A 12150-nucleotide genomic window follows, 5' to 3' on the forward strand; every position below is an offset into this window, starting at 1 on the left:
GTGCAACAAAGTGAGACTCTGTTTCAAAAAAAAAAGAAAAATAGCATATTCAGGTAAGACAAACCCCAAACCAGGGCCCTGTGGGCATGACATGGGGTGATAATAAAAGCCAGGGAATGGCTGTAATCAGGACTGCCCTAGACAAACATGGCTTAGAAGAGGCCTGGAGAGAGCCAGCTAAACCACACGGCCACAGCCCCATTCAGCTGACCGCTTCTTCCCAAGTGCTTAACAAGCCTAAACATGTGACAGAAGCCAGGGGGTGGGAGAAAACTGGAGCCCCCATAGGCTCTGAGACATCTCTCCTTGCAGCTGAGAGACTTCCAGGGAGACAGTCTGGGGGTTTAGAGGGGAATGAGGGTGCCAGGTTTGGGGCACATTCACCATTTTTCTCAGTACTTCCTCCCACTTTTGCCAGGGAAACTCCTCCTTGATACGAGGCCTGTTTGTCCACTTCCATCTTTCAGAAGTCTCCTGAAGCCAAGCTGAAGAGCAAGGGCAGAACAGGGGCCCACAGGGACTGGCCATGGGCCACCATGCAGCTAAGCATGGCAGACACTGCCCCCAAGCCCCATTCTAGCTATGCCCTGTGTCATCCTTTTGACCTCCCGTGGCCTGTGTTCCAAGTCCCTGTTGTCCAAGAGTAACCTGGGCTCCTCCCTCTTGGGTTCCATCTGAACTAACACAACATGTGCTTTTTGAGCATCTACTTTGCACCAAATGCTAGAGTTAACAATAGTGATCACCCTGCCACAGTTGCATAGAGCTTGTGCCCCAAAGGGGATACCAGCACACAGGAAGAAGGTTCTTATAGAAACAAATGGGAAGGAGACTGGACCTAGTGTCCTAGGCAGGCCTTTTTGGGAAAGGGACATTTAAGTCAAGTAAGTGAGGCTTGGCTGGGCCAGGAAGAGAAGGACTGTGAACTTGGTGTGTTTGAGCAAGAGTGACAGCCATGGGTCTGGGGTGAGAGGTGAGCAGGGCTGGACTGTGTGGCCTTCTAGACTGTGGCAAGTTCAGATCTCATTCCAGGGCCATAAGCAGTCGCTAAAGGAACTTAAACAGGAGTACAGTGACAGGATCCAATTTGCTACTCTTCCCTCCACTTGGAAAAACACTTGGGCAATGACGAAAACATGGACCTCAGGCCAGGGCCCCAGAGACACTGAGAGGAGTCATCACAGCAGTGGGGCTGAGGGGGCCGTTGGTGCCTTGCCCTAGAGAGTTAGCCCGTTAGGGACCTGCCCAGTGTCGTCCATGGCCGTGTCCCTGAGGGTTGCAGTACTGCAGGCCAGAGTTGGGAGACAGAAAAGGGAATTCTTGACTTTCCTGACCCTGGAAAGTCAGGAAAGGGCCAAGGCCCACGGGGCAGGGGGTTCCGGCCCCTCACTGGCTGGTACTCTCAGCGAGGCCCAGGAACACACTGTACCCCACATACCGGCCCCAGAATGGAGAAAGAAGCACAGGAAGCGAAGAGGACAGTCAAAAAAGGGCAAATGCGGCCGGCAAGATCAGCAGCCGGGAGTGGGCGGTTCTGTGCAGACAGGAAGCGCCTGGAACCAGCTCCAGAATTTTGCAGTGGGGCTGGCTGAGGGTGGGGGGTGCCTGCAACCCATGCCCCCCCACAGTCCCATTGGCCCTGCAGACTGACCTCATTGCCCAGAACCGTGGAGAGCTTCCTAGGGTCACATTCCACCCTGAAGAGCCCCTCATCAAGGCCTTGGTTGGTGCCAATGACTTTTTAGGAACCAAGGCTCTAATTTTAGTGTCCCAGCCTTTGACACTTTCTCAAAATAGCTCCCTGTTTTCTCTTGTGTCCCTGCCCCTTCCTTGGAGAAGGTGAAGCCCTTGCATTCCCCAGACCTAAGACCTTGTATGGAATCCGGTGAAGGGACCCATGTTCCTGTAATCTGCACTGCCTGGCTGTGCCCAGAGGAGCCGCCTCTGGTAGGGCAGCTGGCAGACCCGCCCACCGTGGCAGGGGTCCCACGGCAGCCCCACCTGCAAAATTCTGGAGCTGGCTCCAGGGAGAGCTCACTCCTGCCTCCTCCCTGTCAATCTGCCTTGCTCAGGTGTGGTGCAAAAATCACACGAACCCATTTCAGGGTCATGTGAACCCCTGTAAATCAAGGCTGCCTAGCCCAACCTCTAACTGTAGGAATCAGGGGTGAGAGACCCCTTGACCAGAGGAGCCTCTCTTTCCCTTGTGCAAGTTCAATGCTCTCTGGTACCAATAGCAATGGCTGTGCCATTTTTTTTTTAAAGAAATCTTTTTTATTTTTATTTTTTTTTGCAGTTTTTGGCCGGGGCTGGATTTGAACCCACCACCTCCGGCATATGGGTCCGGCGCCCTATCCCTTTGAGCCACAGGCACCACCCAATGGCTGTGCCTTTTTGCACACTCACTCCTGTGGTGCCAAGTGCTTTTCTTTTTTTTTTTTGGGCCGGGGCTGGGTTTGAACCCGCCACCTCCGGCACATGGGGCCTGCGCCCTACTCCTTTGAGCTACAGAGTGCCAAGTGCTTTTCATGCATGATTTCATTTAATCCTCTCAACCCTGTGAGGTGGGTGCTATGAATGTCCCAAGGTCGTGGAGCTGCTGAGAGATGACACTGGAATTTGAATGAAGGAAATCTGGCTCCCAGCCTTTTGCTTCATGGTCCTCGAGGTGCTGCCACCTCAACAGTCTCCTTGGATCCTTGCACCGGCCCTGCTCCCCACTCACTGCCCTTGTCCCAGCCCCTTGTGCAGAGTACCCCTCTCTGACTCTTCCGGGCATCCTAAGCAAGTGGGCCAGAGGGGTTGTCCTGCTTGTCTGAGGCCACACAGCAAACTAGAGGTGGACGAAGGCACCCAGAGCTCTCGGACCCAGGTGTAACACCTGGGGGGAAGCCTCAGTCCAGCCTAGAGGTGATGGTTCTGAGAGACAATCCCCTGTCGGCCCACACCTGGATAGGGAAGGTGATTCCAGGAAGCAGCCAGGCAGGTGCCCTGGGGCCTGGGAAGGCTCAGCCAGCAGCATTTTCACAACAGACCCACCGTCTCTGCAGCAGGAAAAGCTGTCTAAAGGAGCCACCTATTGGCACGGTGATTGGTGGCTGGGAATCCGGATGGCAGGCTCCCAGGGATGAGGCCCATTTGGACCCAAATTCCACTGGAAAGTGGACACATTGCCAAGGAGCAGAGCTGGGTGGGCTTTCCTGGCCTCCTCCTGCTGCACTCAAACCCCAACCCCACACCTATAGGCTCTCTGGAGGGAAAGAGTGGCCAGGGCTCCCTCCTGGGGCTCCCGAGTCCGGCTCCTCCAGTGGGCTCATGCCCTGCAACCTGGGAGCTGATTACGATGACCAGGATGGGTTGGGTGGGACAGTGACAGAGGCCCACTCCACTCAGCCCAAGGAGAGCACATGAGGGTCCTGGGAAGCTCTTTCAAATCCCCAAAAACCATCATATTGATTGAAGCAGCCTTGCCTCTCAGGACAAGAGCATCCCATTTATTCTCCGAGTGGATAACAGTCACTCTTCTGAAAGGAGCCATAATCCAGCAATTTTCCTAGATGCTGCAACCGCCAGGGCACATGTCCAGAGGGAGAGCCAGGAAGGAGAGGGAGCCATTACTCAGCCCCAAGGGGGATGCTAACCCTAACCAGAGACAATAAATATTATAACATCGTGCTGCTCATGTTAATGATCCCAAACTGTGACCTCTAGCGGCAGCTGGGTGATGTTATGAGGGAAGCTGGCCCTGACCATCAGCCTGGGGACTGGGAACAAAACAAGGGCATCTGGGACCTATGGGGACTGGAGGGACTTGTCTGACGGGAGCAGCTCATTGTGCCTGAGTACTGTCTTGTGGGAACACACATATACTGTCAGGCTCAGAAATAAATTCTTTTTTTTTTTTTTTGTAGAGACAGAGTCTCACTGTACCGCCCTCGGGTAGAGTGCCGTGGCGTCACACGGCTCACAGCAACCTCTTAACTCTTGGGCTTACGCGATTCTCTTGTCTCAGCCTCCCGAGCAGCTGGGACTACAGGCGCCCGCCACAACGCCCGGCTATTTTTTTGTTGCAGTTTGGCCGGGGCTGGGTTTGAACCCGCCACCCTCGACATATGGGGCTGGCGCCCTACTCACTGAGCCACAGGCGCCGCCCAAATTCTTTTTTTTTTTTTTTTTGAGACAGAGTCTCACTATGTCGCCCTCGGCAGAGTACCGTGGTGTCACAGCTCACAGCAACCTCAAACTCTTGGGCTTAAGCAATTCTTTTGCCTTAGCCTCCCAAATAGCTGGGACTACAGGTGCCTGTCACAATATCCAGCTATATTTTTGTTGTTGTTGCTGCAGTTATCATTGTTGTTTAGCTGGCCTAGGCTGGGTTTGAACCTGCCAGCCTGGGTGTATATATCTGGTACTCTACCCACTGAGCTACAGGCATTGCCCTCAGAAGTAAATTCTTTCTTTTATTTTTTTTAGAGACAGAGTCACCCTCGGTAGAGTGTCGTGATGTCACAGGTCATAGCAATCTCCAGCTCTTGGGCTTAGGCGATTCTCTTGCCTCAGCTGACTACAGATGCCTGCCATGACGCCCGGCTATTTTTGTTGCAGTTTGGCTGGGCCGAGTTTGAACCCGCCACCCTAGGTATATGGGGTGGCGCCCTACTGACTGAGCCATAGGCGCTGCCCCAGAAATAAATTCTTAAAAACCTTATGTAAAGGGAGGCACTTGTGGCTCAGTGAGTAGGGCGACGGTCCTATATACCGAGGGTGGTGGGTTCAAACCCAGCCGTGGCCAAATTGCAATTAAGAAAAAATAGCCAGGCGTTGTGGTGGGCGCCTATAGTCCCAGTTACTTGCGAAGCTGAGGCAAGAGAATCACCTAAGCCCAAGAGTTGTAGGTTGCTGTGAGCTGTGATGTTACAGCACTCTACTGAGGGCAACAAAGTAAAACTCTGTCTCTAAAACAAACAAACAACAACAAAAAAACCTTATATAAAAATTTGACTTTTTAATGTTACCCCCCAGAGTGGCACCCATAGCTCAGTGGGTAGGGTGCTGGTCACCTACACCCAGACTGGTGGGTTCGAACCGGCCTGGGCCAGCTAAAATGACAATGACAACTACAACCAAAAAATAGCCAGGAGTTGTGGCGGGTGCTTGTAGTCCCAGCTATTTGGGAGGCTGAGGCAAGAGAATCGGATTAGCCCAAGAGTTTGAGGTTGCTGTTCACTGTGACGCCACGGCACTCTACCCAGGGCAACAGCTTGAGACTCTGTCTCGAAAAAAAAATTTTAATGTTACCCCCAAATTAACTTTTTTAAACTCCTGTATGTTTCAAACAACACACGTGTGCAGGCTGTGTCCAGCAGTAGAGAGGACCGAGCAAGTAGCATTTGCTATGAGATTGCGCTTCTTTTTTGTTCCCAAGGCATATTGTCTTGTGTGATTATCACCCTGACCTTGTGAGGCAGGCGGGGCATATCTGCTGTGCCCATCTGACAGGTTAGGAAAACTGAGGAAAAATGAGCAAAGCACTTTGCAATTGTCGCACAGCAATTGCAGAGCATTGATTTAAACTTGGGTGTCTCCAATTCAAGAGGTGACCTTTCCACTCGGGTATGTCAAGGCTGTGTGGTGGGGGAAGTAGGGACAGCTTGTGGGACCAGGAGCCACCTTCTGCACTTTCATGAGGAGAGCTGACCCACACTCTGCCGCCTGAACTCCAGCTCCCTGCTCTCAGCATGTGAGGAAAGTGAGGGGTAGAGATAAGGTGACTGGGGTGCTGATGGGGCATGTGACACAAGGATTTTTCTAACTCTGAAGACAGCCCCACCCTCCTGGGGCTGGCTGGTGGAATGCAGGGAAGAGGGGGCAGCCAAGGTGTTGATGACAGACAGATTCCAGTGTCAATCCCAGGGACTCCAGGCTGGGACCTGTCACACCTCAGAGGCCACCCTCCTGTCTACAGTCCACAGGGTTTCAATCTGGCTCCTCCCCCTCCAAAGGGTCCACACACCACTGGGCCTTGCTTGTCCCTGGTGGTCCTGCAGCCTTAGATCTGAGACCCCTGGTGGGGCAAGGACAGCCCCAGTGGCTCCTATTGGGCTTATTTACCACTTTGGACAGGAGCAAATGTGCCTGGTTTGGGCCCTGCCTTCAAAGATCACCCAGCATGGGCTAGGCACAGCGCCTCTACCTAGGGCGACAAAGTGAGACTCTTGTCTCAAAAACAAAAACCATCACCCAGTATCCTGGTCCCCTAAAGGGAGCCCTTGAGAAGGTATTTGGGACCAAAGACCACCCACCTTGCTCAGCTCCAGCTTTTCAATACCCAGGACATAAACCCACTTGGGAAACACCTGTTAGGGGTCTCTCCTGGCTCAGGCTCAGGGCTAGTCACTTGCTGCTCAGAGACAGACGCTCTAGCACCAGCTTGCTGGTGAGGACAGACCTAGCCTATCCACGGGGACTCAAATCCCCCATCCAGGCCTGGGTTTTGTCACTGTGATTGTTTTTTTCTTTTTTTTTTTGTAGAGACAGAGTCTCACTTTATTGCCCTTGGTAGAGTGCCGTGGCGTCACACAGCTCACAGCAACCTCCAGCTCCTGGGCTTAGGCGATTCTCTTGCCTCACCCTCCCAAGAAGCTGGGACTACAGGCACCTGCCACAAGGCCTGGTTATTTTTTTTTGTTGCAGTTTAGCCGAAGCTGGGTTTAAACCCGCCACCCTCCGTATATGGGGCCAGCATCCTGCTCACTGAGCCACAGGCGCCACCACTGTAATTGTTTTTTAATCTCCAACATGTATTAGTATGATGGCTTGCCTTGACAGGCCTTTTCTAGAAACAATTATTTCTGTGAAAGCATAGGAGTTAGTAGAAAGTCAGGATCATGCTCCAAGTCCCCAAAAGGTGGGGGAGCTATTAGCGTGGCTGACTGTGGCCTTGGGAAGCAGTTTCTGGAACTTTCTCACCCTTACCCTTCAATTCTGTCTTACTAAGAACCCAATTCTGGGCAGCACCTGTGGCTCAGTTGGTAAGGCGCCGGCCCCATATGCCGAGGGTGGCGGGTTCAAGCCCGGCCCCAGCTGAACTGCAAACAAAAACTAGCTGGGCGTCGTGGCGGGCGCTTGTAGTCCCAGCTACTCGGGAGGCTGAGGTAAGAGAATTGCATAGGCCCAGGAGTTGGAGATTGCTGTGAGCTGTGTGATGCCAGGGCACTCTACTAAGGGCCATAAAGTGAGACTGTCTCTACAAAAAAAAAAGAGAACCCAATTCTGTCCTCGTTTGGGAAGAATATAAAGTGAAATACAACCCATTACAGCCCATGCCAGACTCCAGCTGCTAACAAGCAGCCAACCTGTGGGGGACAGAGGAGGCCAGCACTCCCCAACCACCTGGTGTGATTTGGTGACAAACCATTGAGCCCTGAAGTGAACCTCAGCAGTAAGAACTATTGCCTCATTTTACTGATGAGTAAACTGAAGCTCAGAGAGATGAAACAGCTTGCCCAAGGTTTCACAGCCCTCAACACGCAGAGCCGGGATTTGAACTGAGTCTATGTAGCTGCAAGGTCTATGCACTGGGCAGCACTCTCGGGGGAGATGAAGTGAGGGCAGCTAATCCCAGACCAGAAAGGGATAGGTTCCCTGCTTAGCCCAAGAACACCCACCCAAGGACCAGGATCTCTTACTAGAGTTCCACAGCTCACCTGCTGGCCTCAGGTAGGGGTGGAGAAGAACCCTCCTGGCCTCAGGCTGGGCCACTACCCTGTCTTCCCCCATCTGGCCAGATTGCTCCTTCCCAGATTGAGGACCAGGCAGGGAGATGGAGATGGAGGGGTGGGGGTGGGGGGTGAGATGGTGGAGAGAGAGAGAGAGAGAGAGAGAGAAACTTCAACACCATCTGGTGGACATATTGCAGCATTGTCCTTCCAGGGGACCCTGCATCCTTAAAGAGCATGAGACTGGGGTGAGATAGGACCAAGGGAAGGGCTAAAGAGGGGGACAGGGTGCCTCTCAGGAGATTAGCTCCTTACTTGACCCTGTGAGCAGGTATGACTATTCCTCCTGCCAGAACCTCAGAAATATGAAGGTGAAAGGCTCAAAGCAGCACCTGGCAAGGATGGATGGAAGGATGGAAGGATGGATGGATGGATAAATGTAAGTGACTCTGCTGCCAAAGACCAGGATAGGAAGAAGGCTGGCTAATTGCCCTAGCTTGAAGACAAGGAAGTTCTTTGTAGTTTTCTTTCTTCTCTCTGTTCTTATAAACCTGGGAGAAGCAGGCAGCTGAGCTCCGGGGAGGAAAAGAGGTGATCCAGGCCTATTTGTTTTTTGTTTTTAGTCTCACTCTGTTGCCCTGGGTAGAGTGCCGTGGCATCACAGCTCACAGCAACCTCCAGCTCTTGGGCTTAAGCGATTCTCTTGCCTCAGCCTCCCAAGTAGATGGGACTACAGGCGCCCGCCACAACGCCCGGCTATTTTTTTATTGTAGTTGTCATTATTGTTTAGCAAGCCCAGGCTGGGTTCGAACCCGCCAGCCTGGGTGTATGTGGCCAGCACTGTAACCACTGTGCTACAGGCGCCAAGCATCTAGGTCTATGAGGACAGTTAACATACATCAAATGTGTCCTGTGTGCTGAATCCTATGCCCAGCATGCTATATATGTGATTTTGTCGAGCCTGATTATGACCCACAAGAAAGTCAGGGAAGAGAGTTTAATGACAAGAGTGAGGCATCCATGTCCCCAGCCCTTTATCTGCATGGAGTCCCCAGGACCCAATCCTGCTGACCATCTGGTGGACATATCGCAGCATTGTAGACCACAAAGGGAGACGCATCGGGGACTGGTTAAGTGAGCGACCTTTGGAGCCAGACTGTCTGTCCTGGTCATTACTGACCAACAGCGTGATCTTCAGCAAGTTACTTAATTTCTCTGAGCCTCAGTCTCCCCACCTGTGGATTGGTGGATGTAATAGCCCTGACCCAGGACTCATGTTTTCCCACTAAGCACAAGCAGAATAATAGCCAGTGTCAACTCCAACAGATGACTGGCCCATTTGGTTGTTACAGTTTAAAAAAAAAATGTTATCGATACAGCGTGGCCTGGGTAACAGAGCAAGACCCTGCTACTTTTTTTTTTTTGAGACAGAGTTTCACTTTGTTGTCTATGCTAGAGTGCTGTGGTGGCAGCAGCAACCTCAAAATCCTTGGCTCAAGGGCAGCGCCTGTGGCTCAGTGAGTGGGGCGCTGGCCCCATATACCGAAGGTGGTGGGTTCAAACCCGTCCCCGGTCAAATTGCAACAAAAAAATAGCCGGGCCTTATGGCGGGCGCCTGTGGTCCCAGCTACAAAGGAGGCTGAGGTGGGAGAATCGCCTAGGCCCAGGAGCTGGAGGTTGCTGTGAGCTGTGATGACACAGCACTCTACCGAGGGTGACAAAAATGAGACTGTCTCTAAAAAAAAAAATCCTTGGCTGAAGTGATCCTACTGCCTCAGGCTCCTGAGTAGCTGGGACTAGAGGTGGGCACCACCACACCTGGCTGATTTCTCTATTACTTTGTAGAGACTGTGGTCACTTTGGCACTACCTATACTATTTTCTGTGGAGTCTGGGCCTTGCTCTTGCTCAGGCTGGTCCTGGCCTCCGTGATCCTCCCAGAGTGCTAGGCTTATAGGCCTGAGGCATTGCGTCCAGATAACCATCTCTTTAAAACAAACAAAAAATTGTATATTTGATAAGCACTCAATGAATGCCAATTATCATCATTATTGACATGGGGCCAGGTGAGGTCATGTGAAGATGACCAAGGCAACTGATCTCTCTTACTGAATATTTATTTATTTTTGAGACAGGGTCTCACTATGTTGCCCTTGGTAGAGAGCCTGGCATCACAGCTCACAGCAACCTTAAATTCTTGGGCTTAAGTGATTCTCCTGCCTCAGCCTCCCAAGTAGCTGGGACTACAGGCACCCGCCACAATAGCTGGCTATTTTTTGTTGTACTTGTCATTGTTGTTTGGCAGTCCTGGGCCACGTACAAACCCGCCAACTCCGGTGTATGTGGCTGGCACCTCAGCCTCTGAGCTATAGGTGCCACACCTGAATTTTTATTTTTTTTTCCACAAAAGATAAGCAGACCATTTTTGACTTCTTGAGAAGGGAACATAACCCTTTACAAAGCAGAACCACATCCTTTAACTCCTTTGAGCCTTGAGACAACCTTATAGTTAGCCCAGAGACATTGTAAGTTCTTCCCAGTAGAATGTGAGTCTTGTGAAGACAGAGGCTATGTAAATTCAACTAATTTTTACATCTATACACCATGAAACCATTTCGGATCCAGACAGGGAACACTTCCAGCGCTCCAGAAGTTTCCCCTGCACCCTTTCTTAGTCAATGCTGCCACCCCCCACCAGGTAACAGTATTCACTACAGATGCACTGGGATCACTAGAAGAGTTTTTGTTGTTGTTGCTGTTAGGTTTTTTGTTTGTTTGCTTGTTTGCCTGAGACAGAGGCTGACTCTGTTGCCCTGGGTACAGTGCTGTGGCATCACAGCAACCTCAAATAATTGGGCTCAAAAACTCCTCTTGCCTCAGCCTCCTGAGTAGTTGGGGCTACAGGTGCCCACCACAACACCCAACTAGTTTTTCAATTTTTTAGGAGCAGACAAAGGTCTTCCTCTAGCTCAAGTTAGTCTCAAACTCCTGAGCTTAAAAGATGACTCCCATGGGCGGCACCTGTGGCTCAGTGAGTAGGGCGCTGGCCCCATATACCGAGGGTAGCGGGTTCAAACCCAGCCCCAGCCAAACTGCAACAAAAAAAAAAATAGCCAGGCGTTGTGGTGGGTGCCTGTAATCCCAGCTGCTTGGGAGGCTGAGGCAAGAGAATCGCCTGAGCCCAGGAGTTGGAGTTGCTGTGAGCTCTGTGATGCCACGGCACTCTATCGAGGGCAATAAAGTGAGACTCTGTCTCTACAAAAAAAAAAAAAAAAAAAAAAAATTTAAAATAGGCTTGGTGCCCGTAGCACAGTGGTTACTGCACCAGCCACATGCACTAAGGGTGGTGGGTTTGAGCCCGGCCTAGGCCAGCTAAACAACAATGACAACTGCAACAAGAAAATAGCTGGGTGTTGTGGCAGGTGCCTGTAGTCCCAGCTATTTAGGAGGCTGAGGCAAGAGAATCACTGAAGCCCAAGAGTTGGAGGTTGCTGTGAGCTGTGATGCCACAGCACTCTACCAAGGGTGACATACTAAGACTCTGTCTCAAAAAAAAAAAAAAAAAAAAAAGGCGGTGCCTGTGGCTCAGTGAGTAGGGCACTGGCCTCATATGCCGAGGGTGGCGGGTTCAAACCCAGCCCCCGCCAAACTGCAACAAAAAATAAAATAGCTGGGCGTTGTGGTGGGCGCCTGTAGTCCCAGCTGCTTGGGAGGCTGAGGCAAGAGAATTGCGTAAGCCCAAGAGTTAGAGGTTGCTGTGAGCCGTGTGATGTCATGGCACTCTACCAGAGGGCAGTACAGTGAGACTCTGTCTCTACAAAAAAAAAAGAAAAGAAAATTTAAAAATAAAATTATTAACATATGTATATGTAAAAATAAAAATTAAAAATTCAGTTCCACTTTAAAAAAAAAATAAAAATAAAATAAAATTAATAGAGACAGGGTCTCGCTATGCTACTCAGGTCTCAAACTCCTGGGTTCAAGTGATCCTCCCATCTCAACCTCCCACACCTATTAAATCAGAGTATCGGGTGTGTGTCTATTTTTTTTTGTGGCATTCAAAATATTTTGTATGAATTTTTTCTCAGTAATAATGAATGCGAGAAGTGAGAAAGTGGAGACAAAAATGAAAGTAAGAACCCCATTCTACTAACAAGCTTATTTTTACCTAATTAAAGATGCACGTTGAAGACTCTGATGCTTAAATTAGTGTCAAGATTTGTAAGACAGTGTTTAATTACTTGCATCATTTAGAATGTCTGAGGCGAAAATTAATACAAAATTGTACCCGTTGATGTTAATGCACTGACAGGAGATAACTAAGCTTCTTTTTACCTCCCTCCCTTCCACCTTTTTTTTTTTTTTTTGCAGTTTTTGGCCCAGGCTAGGTTTGAACCTATCACCTCCAGCTTATGGAGCCAGGGCTCTACTCC

The sequence above is a fragment of the Nycticebus coucang genome, chromosome 22, assembly GCF_027406575.1.
Source record: "Nycticebus coucang isolate mNycCou1 chromosome 22, mNycCou1.pri, whole genome shotgun sequence".
Classification (NCBI taxonomy): Eukaryota; Metazoa; Chordata; class Mammalia; order Primates; family Lorisidae; genus Nycticebus; species Nycticebus coucang.